The sequence below is a fragment of the Manis javanica genome, chromosome 4, assembly GCF_040802235.1.
Source record: "Manis javanica isolate MJ-LG chromosome 4, MJ_LKY, whole genome shotgun sequence".
NCBI classification, from domain to species: domain Eukaryota; kingdom Metazoa; phylum Chordata; class Mammalia; order Pholidota; family Manidae; genus Manis; species Manis javanica.
This window is the reverse complement of record NC_133159.1, coordinates 120,925,470-120,946,986: the sequence shown is the minus strand read 5'-3', so window position 1 is coordinate 120,946,986 and position 21,517 is coordinate 120,925,470.

The following is a 21,517-nucleotide window of genomic DNA, read 5'->3' as shown; positions in this document are numbered from 1 at the left end:
TTATTACTACACCAGGTTTTTTTTCTGAAAAAAAAGATTAAAGTTGATTTAAAAATTCAGTAATAGAAAACTAGTTAAATAATGGGTGCACAATGAAAAAAATATGCAGCTGTGAAACAGAACCAGTATACTCTTTATAAATGAGAGAGTTTTCCAAAAAATGTTATCTATGTCCCCTAATTTTACATTTTGAAAAAATTTCAAATAGAAAAGTCACAGGAATATTTAGATAATGTATCATAATTTTCACTGTGACTCATGAATTGTTATTACAGAGACATTTTTGTAGAACTACTTGAAAATAAAATGTATACATTGTAACTCATCCCTAAATACAAAGTCACACCACCACACACTGAAGCAATTTAGTATTGAAATTGAAAATTTAGTATCATCTAATATTCTGTGCAAATCATCTTGGCTATCATCAATTATATTTATGGCTTTCAATTATATTTATGGCTTTTGGGGGGGGTCCAGGGCTTAGACTTTGGCTGTCATGTCTCTTTGGCTTCTATTTATCTGATTCAGTCCACCTGCCTTGCATCTTTCACGACGGTGATCTTTTTAAAAAATACCAGCCAGTCATCCTGTAGAAATCTTCATAATCTGTATTTATCTGTTTCCTCATAACTAGATTCAAGGGAAACATTTTTGTTAAGAATATTACAGAGATGTTCTTAAAGGTGCTAAGTTTGCTCATTTGGTTAAGGTCGTAGCTACCAGACTTCTCTCGTGATTCCCTTTGTACTTAAGAACACATTTGTTATGGGCTGAATTGTGTTCCCCCAAAACTTGTATGCAGAGCCTTAACCCCAGAAACCTCAAGATATGAGCGTATTTGCAGACAGTGTTGTTTAAAAAAGGTAATTACAGTTAAATGAGGTCATATGGGCAGGCTCTGGTCCAGTCTGACTGGAGTCCTGATGAGAAGAGGAGACTAGGATACACGGGGGGTGCGCCCAGAGGAAAGACCATGAGAAAAAGGAGCAAGAGGACAGCTGTCTGTGGGCCAAGGGGAGGGGCCTCAGGAGAAACCAACTGGGCCACGGCATGGGTCTTGGACTTTCAGCTTCCAGAACTGTGAAAAAGTAACTTCCTTTTTGTGTGAGCCTCCCAGTCTGTGGTACCTTGTTCTGGCAGCCCTAGCAGACAAATGCAGCCTCTGAGGTGTAGGACTTGGAGGCCATGTGAATATGGTCACAACATTTCGCATGGCGGAGTCTGATTTCCACTTCACAGAAACTTGTCAAAACTCAGTTATTTGCATTACAACGTCTTAGATGTGGACCAGCCTTTAGAGCGGGAGGCATCCAATCTCTGCTGTTTCTGGGCTGAATCAATTAGTACGTTGGGGATGGCAAAATAGTCATTTTCTGAATCCACCGAGCCTAATTTTATTATCTGGTGTTCTGAAAGAGGAATACATCTTCTGCCTTATTTGACTATGTTGTACATTAATGGATTTTTAAAATTTGGAATGTTAGTATCCATTATCATGATTTTTATGCTCTAGATACACCAAATCTGACCATTGGAAGCCCGTTCAGGCTGGCTCCTGTGTACGTTGGCATGTCTGCATCTGTCCTGGAGCACTTCCTTTCTGACACAATAATAAACTGTTTCAGGATCACTTTGTACTTTTTTTGCCTTTGACCTAGAAAGAGCCATTTTCCCAAGATTCCTTGAGCCTTTTTAACAGAGAATGGAATTCGGAAACCAAGATCCAGGCACCATAGGCTGTACTCATTCCTCGCGGTCTGACCACAGTTTGAGACCTTTTCAGTGACTAGAACTCGTTTATACACTCCTCATCTCTATTAGTCAGCTCAGGCTGCCATAATCAAATACCACAGACTGCTGGATTGAGCAACAGACATTTATTTCTCATAGTTCTGGAGGCTGGAAGTCCAAGATCAAGGCGCTGGCCAATTCAGTTCCGAGGGCCCCTCTTCCTGGCTTGCCGACGGCTGCCTTCTCATGGTGTCCTCACATGGTGGAGGGAGTGAGCTCTGCTCTTTCTTCCTCCTATGAGGACACTAATCCCATCATGGGGGCCCCGCCATCATGATCTCACCTAAACCTACTCACCCCCCAAAAGCCCCACCTCCAAAAACCATCACACTGGGGGTTAGGTTTTTAACGTATAAGTTGAAGAGAGGTGGGGATACAAACATTCAGTCCATAACACCATTTTAATTCAACATCACAGGATTGTTTCCTACTTTTCTCATATTTTTCTTCCCTTCTTTTGCATGAGAAGCCTTGATTCCCTGCTACATAAATTTGTTTTCCTTTTTTTATTCTAAAACACACTTAAAATAGTTCCAGAATAATAACCCTTGTGCTGCCAGCAAACCAATAAGTAAAATTCAGATTTTTTTTGAGTTTTTTTCATCCTTAAAACATATCCCCCTAAGGATGTTGAGTCAGAATATACTGGGTTCAAAAGTTACTGAAAGTCCTTTATTCTTTCTCTGTACTTACATGATAACAATTTAGAAAGAGTTATTTCATTGGTTTTAAAATGTGTTCAATTTTAAGATTTGCTTCCAGGATCTATTCTAAAGTATGTAAGAGTTTGAACAGTAGGTTGCTATTTGAATTAAAAGAAGTAAAAATTTAAATATCTATCTTTTTTTGCATTGGCATAAAAATACACATGGAAGAATATGTGAGGAATTATCATTGATTCTGGGGAAGGGGAACTGGGTGGCTGGGACAGGAGTGGGGGAGAGGCTTTTTCACTGTGTACTACTTTGTACTTATAAAAATTTGAATCGTAACTATCATCCATTAAAAATAAATTGAAAAATTAAAAGGAAAGCATCCACCTTAGTTTCTTCTACACATCTCTCTTGCATGTCATTACCCAAGTGTTTTGGCACACACCCAAGTGTGTTAGGCACAACTTATAGGATTCTCTCTGATCCCAAGAAACACCCAATTATGGTTACCTTGACTTCCTACTGTCTGGTGAATCATCCAAGCGAAGGGCCTGCATTTTCCAGGCCATTTGAATCACTTCCCCAGGATGTTTCCATGAGCCATCAGAGTGCATACTTGAGCAGTGTCTAGATGTACTTGTTAAGTTTCTTAGGAATTTTTTTTAATGATTCAGTGCATTCTCCCTCTGAGCTGCATTTTGTCACTTTCAACATTCAACAGATGCGCTTGGCTCATGTGCAGTTTTTGATTCTCACAGATGCAGAACTTTTCATTCTCTCTGCCTGGTACTAGACGTGTTTTCAGTTAAATGCTCTCTGTCTCTTTTGTTTCTCATTACTCCAGCTTTCTGGATTCTCAGCTGAACCCCTGGTACCACAGTTAAATCTTCAGGATAATAACGTTTCTGGGAGCTTGCTGTCACTGTTTGCAGAGTGGTGGAATGAAATTCAAAATAATAACGATCTCTGGATTCAAGCTTACTATTGTAACTTCTTCCTTGGTAACAGGTTTTCAGTCCAAATTATGTAGATTATTATTTCCTTCAACTGCCCTGTACTGTTGCTGTTTACCTGGAAATTTATAGTTTTGGTGTTTGTCAATGCATGTGAATGTGCTGTATTTTATTAGCAAGGTGGTTGCTTACTATTTGCCATTCTAAAAGTCAGGAATCCAAGTTATTTTACAAACACAGAGAAGTAAAACCCAGAAACCTTCCCCGGGATGGACGATAATTGTTACTAGCTTGGGAGGGGGTAGGCTTGGGAGAAGCTGGGCAATAGTATGATGTAGACAGAAAGAACCCTGTATCAAGAGTCAGGTCACCTGGATTTGCAGCCCGGATTTCATCATTTTACTTTTTCATTAATTCACACGTGCCTTCACTCATTTTTCCAACAAATATTTATTATCTGCTATGTGCAAGGCACTCTTTTGTGTGACCTTAACCAAGCCACTTAACCTCTAGGACATTTATTCACTTTTAAAAATAAACTTGATTTTCCAGAGCAATGTAGGTTCACAGCAAAACTGAGCAGAAGATACAGAGATTTTCCATAGTTCCCCTGACCTGACACATGTACAGCCTCCCCCATTGTCACCTGCCTCGCCCCCACCTCCATGGAGTGGTGTGTTTGTTACAATTGATGAGCCTACACTACATGTTACTATCACTCAAAGTCCATAGTTTACTTTAGGGTTCACTTTTGGTCTTGTACACTCAACGGATTTGGAAAATTTTTTAATGGCATGTGTCCACCATTCTCGTACCATACGGAGTCCTTTCATTGCCCTGAAAATCCTCTGTGCTACATCTGCTCATCCTTCTTTCCCCTGGCAACTGCTGATCTTTTTACTGTCTCCATAGTTTTGCCTTAATCAGAATGTCATATTGTTGGAATTGTACAGTATAAGACTTTTCATACTGACTTCTTCCACTTAGCAATATGCATTTATAATTCTGCCATTTTTATGGCTTGATTAGTCATTTCTTTTTAACACTGGATGCTGAATAATATCCCATTGTCTGGATGTACTACAGTTTATTTATCCATCCACCTACTAAAGGACATCTTGGTTGCTTCACTATGCATAAAGTTGCTATAAACATCCATGTGCAGGTTTTCTGTTGACATAAATGCTCAACTCACTTGGGTAAACTCATTTGGGCATGAGATTGCTGGATCATATGGTAAGAGCATGTTTAGTTTTATAAGAAACTGAAAAATTGTCTCCCAAGGGTGGTTGTTCCATTTTGCATTCCCACCAGCAATGAACAAGAGTTCCTGTTACTCCACATCCTCTCCAGCACTGGGTGTTATCAGTGGTTTGAATACTGGCCACTCTAATGGGTATGCAGTGCTATCTCATTGTTGTTTTAATTTACAGTTCCCTAATGACATATGATGTTGAGCATCTTTTCATATGCTTACTTTCCATCTCTGTATCTTCTTTGGTGAGCTATCTGGTAAGGTCTTTGGCCTATTTTTTAATCATGTTGTTTGTTCTCTTATTGTTGAGTTTTAAGGGTTCTTTGTACATTTTGGATAACAGTCTTTTTTCAGATTGGTCTTTTTCAAATATTTTTCTCCCCATCTGTGACTTGTCTTCTCATTCTCTTGACAGTGTCTTTTGCAGAACAGACATTTTTAATTTTAATGAAGTTCAGATTGCCAATTCTGTCTTTCATGGGCATGCATTTGTTTTTAAAATGGATCTAGTATTACCTGATCGGAGTATCTTACAGGTATGGAAGGGGTGTAGTGTGGAAAGTTGAAGGTATATTTTTTCCTCTTTAGGACATGTGGTGGTGGTGCATGTTTCTGCCCTCCCAGGTTCTAGCATGGTTATTTGCCTATTTTAATTACATAAACATGTGTTTTTTTCCAGGTGAAAGTTTCAAGGATCAATATAAATATCTCTTTTCTTTCAGTCCCAGGTACTGTCAATGTTCCACAGAGCGAATACTGCATCAACCTGGGTTCTGGAGAGAGAAAGATCCTGGAACAGAGCTCCTAGCCCATCATAATGGATGCATAGCATTAATAGGACATACATTTTTGTTATTTTAGGCCACTGAGAATTTCAGGATATTTGTTACCTCTACATAACACAACCTCTCTGGTCTGCTACAAAGGATTGGAAAGAGATGAAGACTTCAAAGCACACTGCATGCTGTGAAATGAGAGAGTGAGACTGAGTTCTCAAGTAAGACAAGCTTGACTAGACAGAGACTAATGATCTGCAGCATCTCCTACTCCTGACACAGGATGAGGCGTAGAAGGGAAAAGAAGGGCCTGCAGTCAGGTGGGACACTGTCCCTTGTTGTCGATAGTGACAGTTTGGGTCATTCAGTGCCCAGATAATGCTGATTTCTGAGAGTGGTTTACACTCTAATTGTTTCGGGCATGACATAAGCATGGAAATGAACTGGAGGCAAGAGGAAAGCTTAGCGGGACTTCTGGCTTCTTCCATCTTTAGAAATGGAATGCTTTTCATCCCTAAGAGGCTCTCTCAAGCCTGAGTCAGTAAAAACGAGGGACCATGGCCTGAACCTATCCTTCCTGTGCTTCATTGTAGGGCAGGTGTATTTCTGAGAGTAATGAGGATGGAAAAAGGAAACCTATTTATTAAGACAATTTTATGTGCCAGGAATCATAGTAGGCTTTGTACATGTGTGTTAGCTCTTGAATCTTAATACCAACACCCTGATTCCTAGGACAATGAGGCTCACAGCAATGCCACACTTGTGAAAGGTCTTAATTAGTAAATGGTCAAGCAGGATTCAAACACAAGTCTGGGTAACTCTGATTCCTGCGCTTTTTGCATTATCCCATTCTTTCTTCCACATGAGTTGTTTTGTTGGGTCTAAAAAGTGAGGAGACCGAAACCGAAATTTATATCATTAGAGAGACTCAGAGAAATGGATTCCTCAAAGTTTAAATAATTAATACACCATTTTCAGGGGCACTGTTTTGACTCTGAATCTAGGGGCTAGAAGCTGCCTCCCTGGAGTGACATGTTGGACGTGGATGACAGCAGTGAACTCTGGGAGTCCAAATGTGCAGAGAAACAACCAGTGCACTGATGTGTGATGATGAGGATGACGATACATCACGACTTCAGTGTTTTTAACTGCAGGGTGTCAAGTTATCTTCAGTGACCTCTGTGGACCATGGTGGTTGATAAACACCCAGTCAAAGGTGAGGCCTGCCCTCCTATTTGCTGGTGGACTGCGTGTGATGGTGTTATTCAACAAAAAAGGGACTAGACTAAACTGTGCTCACTCATAAAGATGATCATACAAACTCCTGCTAGACTTCTTGGACCACGTGCCAGCAAGCATTCTTCAGGGCCAGGTTTGTTCCACAGAGTGTTGCCTGATTTAAAAAATAATAATAATAAAATCAAGAGGAGGGTAAAAGGAGCCACTGATAGTGAATTCATTTATTAGGCCAATAAACAAACCCATTAAAACAAAATAACAGCAACAATGAGGCAGACTCATAAGCCTGGAGCCTCTGAGTGGCTTCTAATTTCTCAGTAATTGTGTAAATGCTCATCAGTTAAGTTGAGGGCTGAGAGATAGAAACTAACAACCACAAACAGAAACCTTTGGAAGCTCTTAAAGATTTAGCGATGGCACATCTCCAATTTTCCATCTTTTATTTAACTCCTTTGAACTCCCACTAATTTCCAGGCATCGCTTTGGAATTCCATTTTTAGCTTTGCCTTTTGAATTATTATTTTTTTCCCCTTGGTGTACAAATCTGTTATGGAGATGGGTTCTCCTTTTCATTAATTTTTTTCCCCTTGATTATGGAATAATGTTCATTGAGGGATGATTTACAAATGCAGACTGATTTGAAGAAGAAAATGAAAGTGATCTGTAACCCCCTCATTCAGAGACAAACACTGTTACTGTTTCAGTGTATTTCTAGCCAGGATTTTTTCTAAATGTGCATGTCCTTTTTTTATATGGCTGAGAACATGCTGCTCAGAGAGTCTCCTGGGGGAGCACAGAGGGAGGCAGTCAGGAGCACAGGCTTTGCATCAGCCAGATTCACAAGCTGGCTCTGTCACTTGGTGATATGTGGGCACAGGGCAAATCAGTGCTAAGGCTCTGCGTCCCAGGTAGCATATTAGGGATGACATTGATGCTGACTGCTTATAGGTATTTTGAGGGGTAAATAATTCAATGGACTAAAGCCTTTAAATAAGTGACTGGCACTTATTAAATACTGATTAAGCTTTAGCTATTATTGTCATTTTTCATTTTGCTCTCAATGTCATATTGTAAATACTTTTCCATGTTACTAAAATTTTTTTGCAATCATGAATTTTTTTTTTGTCTTTCTCCACCCGCAGGCTTTATTTATTTATTTTTTGAGAGGGCATCTCTCATATTTATTGATCAAATGGTTGTTAACAACAATAAAAGTCTGTATAGGGGAGTCAATGCTCAATGCACAATCATTAATCCACCCCAAGCCTAATTCTCGTCAGTCTCCAATCTTCTGAAGCATAACGAACAAGTTCTTACATGGAGAACAAATTCTTACATAGTGAATAAGTTCTTACATGGTGAACAGTACAAGGGCATTCATCACAGAAACTTTCGGTTTTGATCACGCATTATGAACTATAAACAATCAGGTCAAATATGAATATTCGTTTGATTTTTGTACTTGATTTATATGTGGATCCCACATTTCTCCATTATTATTATTATTTTTTTAATTTTTAATAAAATGCTGAAGTGGTAGGTAGATGCAAGATAAAGGTAGAAAACATAGTTTAGTGTTGTAAGAGAGCAAATGTAGATGATCAGGTGTGTGCCTGTAGACTATGTGTTAATCCAAGCTAGACAAGGGCATTAAAACATCCATGGATGCAGAAGATTTCTCTCAAGACAGGGGGGGTGAGGTTCTAAGCCTCACCACTGTTGATCCCCAATTTCTCACCTGATGGCCCCCCTGCGACTGTGCCTGTCCTAGGTTGTTCCTCCCTTGAGGAATCTTACCCGTCTCTGGCTAACCAGTCATCTTCCGGGGCCATACAGGGAGATGTAAAGTTGGTAAGTGAGAGAGAAGCCATATTGTTTGAAAAGGTTAGTTTTTTACTTCTTTGCAGATTTATGCCCTGTGGCTTCTATGCCCAGCACTTGTCTCAAGGTATCTTTACCACTTGGAGGAATTATGATACTCGGTAAATTCGATATGAGGTATGAATTCTATTTACGAGTTGTAATTAGGAAAGAAGAAGAAAAGCTATAGAGGTAGCAGACGAAAGAAAACATGGGAGGATTGATTATTTCTTTGACATATCTTCTTGTAGAGTAACTTAAGCAAGTATAGGTTTTAAACTACTAATTAAATTGCACACACACATTAAAATAATAGGAATACAGTCACATAACCAAAGCAGACCTATAATTACCAGCCATCTCCAGTGAAGCTAAGAAAACCAGTTAGGCACCATAGGCATTTGTGAAAATTTGTCTATGATATGATGGATATTGTCCAACTGTACTTGAACAGTCTGAGAGAAATCAGACAAATTAAAACAACCCATTCCTGGGAACTGTTCACATCCCATATGTTCTTTTAACAGTAGATAGTCGGTAGTTGTAAGATTTTGGAGTGCTACAACTTACACTGCTCCTAATTCTTGGTTGAGTTCCAACAGTATAGATCCAGTCAAATTTGTTGTTTTACTGAAAGCACAGTCCAGCTTAGATATCTCCTTCTTCATTCCAATGGCAAGTCCAGGAACCGGTGGGATGGATGCAGCTACAACTGCAGCATCGCCTTGATCTTTGTTGAGGTTTTTTGATGATCATCTTCTGGTATGACTCTTCCAGAGAGTGCTGATGTTGGAAGTTCTTCTTCATATCATATCTTAGTTCATTTTCTGGGTAGCCAAATTAGGGTTTGATCCTCTGTATAAACACAAACAGACCATTTGCGCACACTTTGATATGCCCTTTATACCATTGTGTAGAACTCATTTGAGGCCACCACACAGGAAGTGCTTTTTTTTTTGAGAAAGGAGTATTATCAGAAAAGTGTACCTCCATAGCCGATCATCTGACACCCTTTAAGTGATCAAAATTAAGGATATTTAAAGCATGCATTAATTGTTGATTTACAGTTAGTTTTATCCTATCAAGGTGTAACCCCCCTTTCCTTTTTTTTTTTTGATCTTTAATCTACACTTACATGAAGAATATTGTGTTTACTAGGCTCTCCCCTATACCAGGTCCCCCCTATAAACCACTTTACAGTCACTGTCCATCAGCATAGCAAAATGTTGTAGAATCACTACTTGTCTTCTCTGTGTTGTACAGCCCTCCATTTTCTCCCTCCCCCCTATGCATGCTAACCTTAATACCCCATTTCTTCTCCCCCCCCTTATCCCTCCCTACCCACCCATCCTCCCCAGTCCCTTTCCCTTTGGTACCTGTTAGTCCATTTTGGGGTTCTATAATTCCGCTGCTGTTTTGTTCCTTCAGTTTTTCCTTCATTCTTATACTCCACAGATGAGTGAAATCATTTGGTATTTCTCTTTATCTGCTTGGCTTATTTCACTGAGCATAATACCCTCCGGCTCCATCCATGTTGCTGCAAATGGTAGGATTTGCCCTCTTCTTATGGCTGAGTAGTATTCCATTGTATATATGTACTACATCTTCTTTATCCATTCATCTACCGATGCACATTTAGGTTGCTTCCAATTCTTGGCTATTGTAAATAGTGCTGCGAAAAACATAGGAGTGCATCTGTCTTTCTCAAACTTGATTGCTGCGTTCTTAGGGTAAATTCCTAGGAGTGGAATTCCTGGGTCAAATGGTAGGTCTGTTTTGAGCATTTTGATGAACCTCCATACTGCTTTCCACAATGGTTGAACTAATTTACATTCCCACCAGCAGTGTAGGAGGGTTCCCCTTTCTCCACAGCCTCACCAACATTTGTTGTTGTTTGTCTTTTGGATGGCAGCCATCCTTACTGGTGTAAGGTGATATCTCATTGTAGTTTTAATTTGCATTTCTTTGATAATTAGCGATGTGGAGCATCTTTTCATGTGTCTGTTGGCCATCTGTATTTCTTTTTTGGAGAACTGTCCAGTTCCTCTGCCCATTTTTAAATTGGATTATTTGTTTTTTCCTTGTTGAGGTGGGTGAGCTCTTTATATATTTTGGACGTCAAGCCTTTATCGGATCTGTCATTTACAAATATATTCTCCCATACTGTAGGGTACCTTTTTGTTCTATTGATGGTGTCTTTTGCTGTACAGAAGCTTTTCAGCTTAATATAGTCCCACTTGTTCATTTTTGCTGTTGTTTTCCTAGCCCGGGGAGATATGTTCAAGAAGAGGTCACTCATGTTTATGTCTAAGAGGTTTTTGCCTATGTTTTTTTCTAAGAGTTTTATGGTTTCATGACTTACATCCAGGTCTTTGATCCATTTTGAATTTACTTTTGTGTATGGGGTTACATTTGAAATTACTTTTGTGTATGGGGTTAGACAATGGTCCAGTTTCATTCTCCTACATGTAGCTGTCCAGTTTTGCCAGCACCATCTGTTGAAGAGACTGTCGTTTCACCATTGTATGTCCATGGCTCCTTTATCAAATACTAATTGACCATATATGTTTGGGTTAATATCTGGAATCTCTAATCTGTTCCACTGGTCTGTGGCTCTGTTCTTGTGCCAGTACCAAATTGTCTTGATTACTATGGCTTTGTAGTAGAGTTTGAAGTTGGGGAGTGAGATCCCCCCTACTTTATTCTTCTTTCTCAGGATTGCTTTGGCTATTCAGGGTCTTTGGTGTTTCCATATGAATTTTTGAACTATTTGTTTCAGTTCGTTGAAGAATGTTGCTGGTAATTTGCTAGGGATTGCATCAAATCTGTATATTGCTTTGGGCAGGATGGCCATTTTGATGATATTAATTCTTCCTAGCCATGAGCATGGGATGAGTTTCCATTTGTTAGTGTCCCCTTTAATTTCTCTTAATAGTGACTTGTAGTTTTCAGGGTATAGGTCTTTTATTTCTTTGGTTAGGTTTATTCCTAGGTATTTTATTCTTTTTGATGCAATTGTGAATGGAATTATTTTCCTGATTTCTCTTTCTGTTGGTTCATTGTTAGTGTATAGGAAAGCTACAGATTTCTGTGTGTTAATTTTGTATCCTGCAACTTTGCTGTATTCTGATATCAGTTCTAGTAGTTTTGGAGTGGAGTCTTTAGGGTTTTTTATGTACAATATCATATCATCTGCAAATAGTGACAGTTTAACTTCTTCTTTACCAATCTGGATTCCTTGTATTTCTTTGTTTTGTCTGATTGCCGTGGCTAGGACCTCTAGTACTATGTTAAACAACAGTGGGGAGAGTGGGCATCCCTGTCTAGTTCCCGATCTCAGAGGAAAAGTTTTCAGCTTCTTGCTTTTCAGTATAATGTTGGCTGTGCGTTTATCATATATGGACTTTATTATGTTGAGGAACTTGCCCTCTATTCCCATTTTGCTGAGAGTTTTTATCATGAATGGATGTTGAATTTTGTCAAATGCTTTTTCAGCATCTATGGAGATGATCATGTGGTTTTTGTCTTTCTTTTTGTTGATGTGGTGGATGATGTTGATGGATTTTCAAATGTTGTACCATCCTTGCATCCCTGGGATGAATCCCACTTGGTCATGGTGTATGATCCTTTTGATATGCTGTTGAATTCTGTTTGCTAATATTTTATTGAATATTTTTGCATCTACATTCATCAGGGGTATTGGTCTGTAATTTTCTTTCTTGGTGGGGTCTTTGCCTGGTTTTGGTATTAGGTTGATGTTGGCTTCATAGAATGAGTTTGGGAGTATTCCCTCCTCCTCTATTTTTTGGAAAATTTTAAGGAGAATGGGTATTATGTCTTCTCTGTGTGTCTGATAAAATTCCGAGGTAAATCTGTCCGGCCCTGGGGTTTTGTTCTTGGGTAGTTTTTGATTACCGTTTCAATTTCTTTGCTCGTAATTGGTTTGTTTAACTTTTGTGTTTCTTCGTTGGTCAGTCTTGGGAGGTTGTATTTTTCTAGGAAGTTGTCCATTTCTTCTAGGTTTTCCAGCTTGTTGGCATATAGGTTTTCATAGTAGTCTTTAATAATTCTTTGTATTTCTATGGAGTCTGTCATGATTTTTCCATTCTCATTTCTGATTCTGTTGATTTGTGTTGATTCTCTTTTTCTCTTAATAAGTTGGGCTAGAGGCTTATCTATTTTGTTTATTTTCTCATAGAACCAGCTCCTGGTTTCGTTGATTTTTGCTATTGTTTTATTCTTCTCAATTTTGTTTATTTCTTCTCTTATCTTTATTATGTCCCTCCTTCTGCTGACTTTAGGCCTCATTTGTTCTTCTTTTTCCAGTTTCAATAATTGTGATGTTAGACTATTCATTTAGGATTGTTCTTCCTTCTTCAAGTGTGCCTGGATCGCTATATACTTTCCTCTTAAGACTGCTTTCGGTGCGTCCCACAGAAGTTGAGGCTTTGTGTTGTTGTTGTCATTTGTTTCTATATATTCCTTGATCTCTATTTTGATTTGTTCATTGATCCATTGTTTATTTAGAAGCATGTTGCTAAGCCTCCATGTGTTTCTGAGCCTTTTTGTTTTCTTTGTAGAATTTATTTCTAGTTTTATACCTTTGTGGTCTGAAAAATTGGTTGGTAGAATTTCAATATTTTGGAATTTACTGAGGCTCTTTTTGTGGGCTAGTATGTGGTCTATTCTGGAGAATGTTCCATGTGCATTTGAGAAGAATGTATATCCTGTTGCTTTTGGATGTAGAGTTCTATAGATGTCTATTAGGTCCATCTGTTCTAGTGTATTGTTCAGTGCCTCTGTGTCCTTACTTATTTTCTGTCCGGTGGATCTGTCCTTTGGAGTGAGTGGTGTGTTGAAGTTTCCTAGAACAAATGCATTGCATTCTATTTCTTCCTTTAATTCTGTTAGTATTTGGTTCACGTATGTTGGTGCTCCTGAATTGGGTGCATATATATTTATAATGATTATATCCTCTTGTTGGACTGAGCCCTTTATCCTTATGTAGTGTCCTTTATCTCTTGTTACTTTCTTTGTTTTGAAATCTATTTTGTCTGATATTAGTACTGCAACCCCTACTTTCTTCTCACTGTTGTTTGCCTGAAATATGTTTTTCCATCCCTTGACTTTTAGTCTGTGCACGTCTTTGGCTATGAGGTGAGTTTCTTGTAAGCAGCATATAGATGGGTCTTGCTTTTTTATCCATTCTATTACTCTGTGTCTTTTGATTGGTGCATTAAGTCCATTTACATTTAGGGTGACTATTGAGAGATATGTACTTACTGCAATTGCAGGCTATAAATTCATGGTTACCAAAGGTTCAGGGTTAACCTCTTTAGTATCTTACTGCCTAACTTAGCTCGCTTATTGAGCTGTTATATACACTGTCTGGAGATTCTTTTCTTCTCTCGCTTCTTATTCCTCCTCCTCCATTCTTCATATGTCGGGTGTTTTGTTCTGTGCTCTTTTTAGGGGTGCTCCCATCTAGAGCAGTCCCTGTAGGATGCCCTGTAGAGGTGGTTTGTGGGAAGCAAATTCCCTCAGCTTTTGCTTGTCTGGGAATTGTTTAATCCCGCCATCATATTTAAATGATAGTCGTGCTGGATACAGTATCCTTGGTTCAAGGCCCTTCTGTTTCATTGCATTAAGTATATCATGCCATTCTCTTCTGGCCTGTAGGGTTTCTGTTGAGAAGTCTGATGATAGCCTGATGGGTTTTCCTTTATAGGTGACCTTTTTCTCTCTAGCTGCCTTTAAAACCCTTTCCTTGTCCTTGATCCTTGCCATTTTAATTATTATGTGTCTTGGTGTTGACCTCCTTGGATCCTTTCTGTTTTGGGTTCTGTGTATTTCCATGGTCTGTTCGATTATTTCTTCCCCCAGTTTGGGGAAGTTTTCAGCAATTATTTCTTCAAAGATACTTTCTATTCCTTTTCTTCTCTCTTCTTCTTCTGGTACCCCTATAATACAGATATTGTTCCTTTTGGATTGGTCACATAGTTCTCTTAGTATTGTTTCATTCCTGGAGATCCTTTTATCTCTCTCTATGTCAGCTTCTATACGTTCCTGTTCTCTGGTTTCTATTTCTTCAATGGCCTCTTGCATCTTATCCATTCTGCTTATAAATCCTTCCAGGGATTGTTTCACTTCTGTGATCTCCTTCCTGACATCTGTGATCTCCCTCCGGACTTCATCCCATTGCTCTTTCATTTTTCTCTGCATCTCCATCAGCATGTTCATGATTTTTATTTTGAATTCTTTTTCAGGAAGACTGGTTAGGTCTGTCTCCTTCTCTCGTGTCTCTGTGATCTTGGTTTGCCTGTAATTTTGCCTTTTCATGGTGATAGGAATGGTTTGCAGAGCTGGGACTAGTGATGGCTGGAAGAACTTCCCTTCTTGTTGGTTTGTGGCCTTCCTCTCCTGGGAGAATAGAAACCTCTAGCGGCTTGTGCTGGGTAGCTGCACGCAGACAGGGCTTCTGCTTCTTGCCCAGCTGCTATGGAGTTTATCTCCGCTGTTGCTGTGGGTGTGGCCTGGCTGGGGCTGCTGCTCCAAAATGGTGCAGCCCCGTTGGAGGGGGAGCGGCCAGGAGGCTATTTATCTCCATAAGGGGCCTCTGTGCTCCCCGCTGGCCAGGGGGTTAGAGTGCCCAGAGATCCCCAGATTTCCTGCCTCTGGACTAAGTGTCCTGCCCTGCCCCTTTAAAACTTCCAAAAAGCTCTCTCCAAACCAAAACAACAACAGCAAAAAAAAAAAAAAGAAAAATGCACAATTTTCTTTGTCCTCAGGCGCCAGTCTCAGGCACCCGCGTACTGGTCTTGCTGCCCTGTTTCCCTATTATTGGGGTCCCTGTCCCTTTAAGACTTCCAAAAAGCACTCGCCAAAAAAAAGAAAAAATGGCTGCTCCCGTTTCTTTGTTCTCCAGCGTCGGGCTCAGGCACCCGCTCACCAGTCCTACCGCCCTGTTTCCCTAGTATCCAGGGCCCCACGCATGCACTGTGTCTGCGCTCTGGTCCGGATGGCTGGGGCTGGGTGTTCAGCAGTCCTGGGCTCCTTCTCCCTCCCTGCTGACTCATCTCCTCCTGCCGGGAGCTGGAGGGAGGGGCACTCGGGTCCCGCCGGGCCGGGGTTTGTATCTTACCCCCTTCCCGAGGCGCTGGGTTCTCACAGGTGTGGATGTGGTCTGGATGTTGTCCTGTGTCCTCTGGTCTCTATTTTAGGAAGAGTTGTCTTTGTTATATTTTCACATATATATATGGCTTTGGGAGGAGATTTCTGCTGCTCTACTCACACCGCCATCTTGCCGCAGGCTTTTTCCAATCATGATTTTTTAATGTCTACATGGAATTATATTTTATGGCTATACTAGAATTGAGTTATTCCTCTTATAGAATGCATTCCATTAAAAAATGTTTTTTTTTTCAATTTTCTTTTCTGTGCATTATGCTGCAATGAAAATCTTAATAGACAAATAGTTCTTTGGTGGTACTATTTATTATAGTCTTCAGGTTGTTTCCCATAAGGGGAATAACAAGGTGGGAAGAGTTTAACAATTTCAAGTTTGCTAATGCATACCGAAGGATTGTACCTACTTACTCTTACTATGACTATGTTAGTGGGATCACCTCTCTGTCAGGATCAACCCTGAGTATTAATCATGCACCTTTATTAATTTTTCTTATTTTAAAATCCAGACCTTATGTTAAATCATCTTTAATGTGTTTTGAGTTTTCTGGAGGAGGTTGTACTTAATGTGAAATCACATTTACTTAGATGGATATTTGTAAATCATTGGCTTTGGTGTATATCATCTCATCTTTTGTACTCTGATTTTACAACCCAAGTTCTTTAATTTTCTTTGTCACTCAAATCAGTTAGAGTATGTCTTCAATTTTTTTTAGAGAAGGTTTTATGGATGGTAAGAAGGTTTTATGGATTTCTTAAGCATCTTGTTTTCATACATAAAAGACAACAAAACTGGGCATAAAATTCTTGGGTTAAAACCATCAAAAACTATTTGTCTGTAAGATGCCAATTCTTCTGGTGGGAGAAAATGTATATGCAAGCAGTTGTTTTCTCAAGAGCTAGCAGAATCCATAGATCAGTAGAAAAGGCTCCCCAAAGGAATTTTGTGCACAGGTGGAAATGTTCTGTAGTCTGCACTGTCCAGTGTCACAGCCACCAGCCTTTTATTGCTGCTGAGCACTTACAATATGGCAAATGCAGCTGAGGAACTGAATTTGAATTTTTCTTAAGTTTAATCGACTTAAATGTAAATACTCACATGTGGCTAGTGGCCTCATCCTGGACAACATAAATGGGAAAATAGAGAGGGACAAGGAACTTGAGAGGCTTGTGTAAATTTTGCTGCCTTGAATGTGTCAAATTACTCTTCTGGGTCTCAGTTTCCTCATTTGTAAAGTGATATACAACGTTCTCAGGACTACATGATAAGTTAATGTTCAAGATTAGACTAGGGTCTTAAATGTTCTCTTCATGTCATGGTACATTTGAATAGGTTAAACTTTAGGTTCTGATGCCAAAGACAGCAAGTCAGATTTATGTTTTCCTGATGACTGTAACTTTTAAGCTAATTTCTTTGGTTCACCTGACCATGCTTCCTAAAATGGCATTCCTAGTCATTCCTTATTCCTATGTCCTACTTAATTTTCCTTTCTTATCAGTACCTGAAGTCATGTTAAATATTTTTATAGTCACATTTATCTGTCCTCTAACTAGCAGGTCAGTCCCACAGAGGCAGGGACTTTGTTTATTGCTGTGTCCTTGTGTTCTAGAAAGGGCTCACTGTGTGGTAGCAACATGTGACATCTTTGTTGAGTGAATGGAAGTGAAAAGATGTGTTAATCAAATTCAGCTGGGGGAGTTCGCAGCCAGGTGGGAGGGAAGGAGGAGGAGGGATCTGCTTTATCCGATCACATAGAGATTTTAGTTGTTAGTTAACAGTTTATTTTTAATTTAAAACTTTATCTCTTTGAACTCTGTACTGTCATGTAGGCATGCTGTCATGCAGAGGCATTTTCTCCCCAAGTAAATGATCATTCCCAAGGACAGCTCTACTTTTATTGTTTTTATTGCTATCACTGCACTTGGGTCAACCTTGATGGCTGATGTGTTCATCTGAAGGGATAACCGAGGCCAGGCTTAGGAAGGCCTTTCATTCTCGGGATTAATTCTCAACTATATGTGAATCTACAAAAAGGAGAAGTACTACCTGTATCAGTGTATTTTTTTAATAAAAAAATTGGATGTAAGAAAATCACCTAATACATTGCCTATCAATATACATCACCTTTTGTCTCTAACCCTAAAGGATATGCTCCAGTGGAGAGGCAGTGTTTCAAATTCAGATCTTCTATCTCAAAATACTTTGTTCTTTTGATCACACCAGGCTTGGTCCTCAGTGTGTCTGCTTGGTCACTGCTCAACGTAACTAAGTTGTGGGCCGAGTGGACATGGTGTTGATATCCATGCACTCTCCCGGGACAAGTCTTCCGAATCTTGCCCACCTTGCGTGAATGTGTATAAGCAAAGCTGTCCTGAAGAGGCAGGCTGTGGTCAGCCTGACCCAGCACCTTGCCTCATTTAGCTGCATATCTATTCTGAGAGTCTATAAATGCCGAGGAGCCCTTACAATGAAACCCTTCACAATGGAGTGCCTGGATTTTATTGAGAAAAGCCAATCCCCTCCCATCTGTCATTTGGCACTTAGCACTGTAGTTATTCTAGATGAGTGAACACTTGTGTTATATTTTCCAATAGCAAAACTGGGGTCACCAGGGTGCTTGCTGTTTTAGCCAAATCCAGATGGGGTTTTCCTATAAACAAGTGCACATGGAATATTTATGCCGCCCATGGCACCTGACGCCTTAATACTTAGGACTTCTATGTAGTAGCCACTCTTCCTATAAGTCACTTTAGCACACTAAGTAAATATTTTAATATAGCCATGTCACTGTTTATTATAGAATGGCTTGGGCCCAGATCTTGCCTAATGCTTGGTTAAAAAGTCAGTTTATACCATCCTTTAAAGTGAATCAAAGAATGCATAAACGCCACTCTTTTGTTACTCAGAACTCTGTTTACTTTACTTTTCTGTAAACCTTGTGAAATGCTTGCTTACAAAAATCTGACAGATGCCAGATTTGCTCATTAACTGGAGGTGTTTTCCAAGTCAGGAAGGTGAGGTGTGAATGTGGGAGGTGGGATTTCTTCTCTGAGGCCATCTCCCAATGTCCACTGCCCAAGGGGCCTGCTGTCTTGCCCAGGGATCTTGACCCATAGCTACCAAGTAGTGAATGGGATTGAGAAAGACCAAATCAGGGTAATGGCTCCCAAATCAAGCCTGTCCTTGCCTTGCAAGGAGTAAAGCCCACTTGGGCAGCCTGAAACTTGGGATGATTTTTAAAAAATCAGAGTCCAATCCTCTGCCTTCATCAGGTACCTTTTAAAGATAAGTGATAATATCCAGTGTGTAAAATCCTTGTGATATTTACCAATTCTTAGCAGCATTTAATTTCTAAGCCTTACTCTGAAAACATGCATGGCAATTGAAATTTTGATAAGTACTTTCAGATGCCTCAGAAGTTTAATGCTTATGTTTTTGGTTTACTAAAAAAAAAATGTAATAAATAAATCAGTGCATGATATAAAGCCAATTATAATTTTTGTATTATAGATCAGTGCTTATGAAATAAAATTATCAATTAGTTAACAAGTTTGTCTAAGAAGTAAACAAAAATAGAGTCTACAGCAAGATATTGAGAGTAGAATCTTTTAAGAACGAAGTAGGGACTCAGTAGATGTTGTCAATCATTTCCCTAACACAGAGTCTGCCTGAGTGGTATTCACACAAGGTGCAATGAAGCTGCTCTGGGCTAATAGGAGACGACCTACATGCTGGTGGTAATTTCCACTGGATTTTTGACCATTTTTTCAGGGCAAGATGTCACTTTTGATTTGTTCAGTTCTCTTCATGAGCACTTGAAGTATATCCCCTGAAAAGTTCTCTTAATATAGAAATAATATTTGCTGCTTTTTACCATTATTGTTGGTCAGAATAATGGTCCTCATGCCGTAATATCAAGAATCTGTGAATATGTTGGATTAAATGATGAAGGGGAATTAAACGTGCAGATGGAATTAAGGTTGCCAATCAGTTGTCCTTAAAATAGGGAGATTATCCAGATTATCTGGGAAGGCCTAATGTAATCAGAAAAGTCTTTAATAGTGGAAGAGGGAGGCAGAAGTTAGAGGTTGAGTGATGTAATGTTATAAGGACTCAATTTACTGTTGCTGGCTTTGAAGGCAGATGAGGGGGCCACAAGCCAGGGGAAGTGGGTGGCCTCTTGCAGGTACAAAAGGTAAGAAAACAATTTTCCCGAGCAGCCTTCTGAAAGGAGTACACCCTTGCCAATACCTTGATCTTAGCCAGTGAGAACCATGTAGGATTTCTATATTAGAGAACTGTAAGATAATAAATTAGAGTTTGATTACCAAATTTGTTGTAATTCATTACTGCAGCAATAAAAAATCTAATATATCATTTATGTGAAAAATAAACATGCAGGAAAAAATAATAATAAAATAGCAAAATGTTTGTAAATAAAATAAAAATTGCCTCATTTGACCATATACAAAGAGACTTATTGACATACCTCTAGTTCTTTTTACTTTATTTTACTTTTTTCACATTATTTTGAGGAATATAGAATCACGTTAATAAAAAATCATATTGTTACCTCATCTCCTTTGTACCTACCATTTCTTGTGAGGATTTTCAAATTTATAGAGAACATATATTCCATTTTATAGATGTCCCACAATTTACCTGATCAATCACCTAAAGTTTGTCTCTGTGACAAATACATTTGTATCTCTAGTGATTTCCTTAGTAAAAATTCCCAGAATTAAATTTACTGAGTCAAAAATGTATAAATATTGTTAGTTTTTAAAATGTTACTATCCTATCCTCCAGAAAGATCTCATTAGTTTACATCTCACAGGCAGCACATGACTTTATCTGTTTCTCTTTATCATTCACAAATGCTAGACCATATCAATTTTTAAAATGGCATATTGAAAGGTGAAAAGGAATATTTAACTGATTTGCTATTTATTTCTTTGATCATGGGTGAAGCTGAACTCTTCCCTGTGGAATAATTAACCATGTTTCTTGTTTAATTTCTTGCTTATGATTTTTTGTTTTGAGGTATATTATTTTCATATTGATTTGTAAGAAACATTTGTACAATAAGGATAAGATGCTATTGCCTATACTGTATGGTACAAATAATTTTTCCTGTTATTTGCTTTTCAGTCACTTATATTATCATATATTATTTGATCTTTGTATATGTACACCTATCTAAATATATTACATTATAAAGTTATAAAATTTCATAAAATTATTCTTAGAAATCCCACACCATAATCCTAGAGAAAACCACTGGGGTTGTTTTTTTTTTTGGTACCTATTAATAGATTTCGCCCCCTCAAAATAATATATGTGTATATTTATGTAAAATAGGATCTTATTACATATTCTGCTCCAAGAAATGTTTTTAACATTTGACATTCTAGATTATTTTTTATGTAACTATATTGTGATGATTTCCGACAATTGTATTGAATTCCAGCTTACGAATGTACCTTACGTATCATTTGACAAACCATCATCAATAAACATTGAGTCTACCTTTGATTCTTCAGAATTAAAAACAAAGCTCTCAGCACATGGAGGTAGGCAGAGAAGAGAGCTAGCAAGTAGTAGGAGCTAAGGTTGACGTGGCAGGCACTGCTGGTAGCACTTGCATATATTAACTCTTTTAATCCTCTACCAACCCCATCCTGTCATTTTGGTGGGGAACTATTCTTCTCTTCCTCCTCAAATAAGTAAATAAGGCATGGAAAGCTACAGTAACGTGTCCAAGATTTACCTGGGTGATAAGTGAACTCATTACTGAGCCT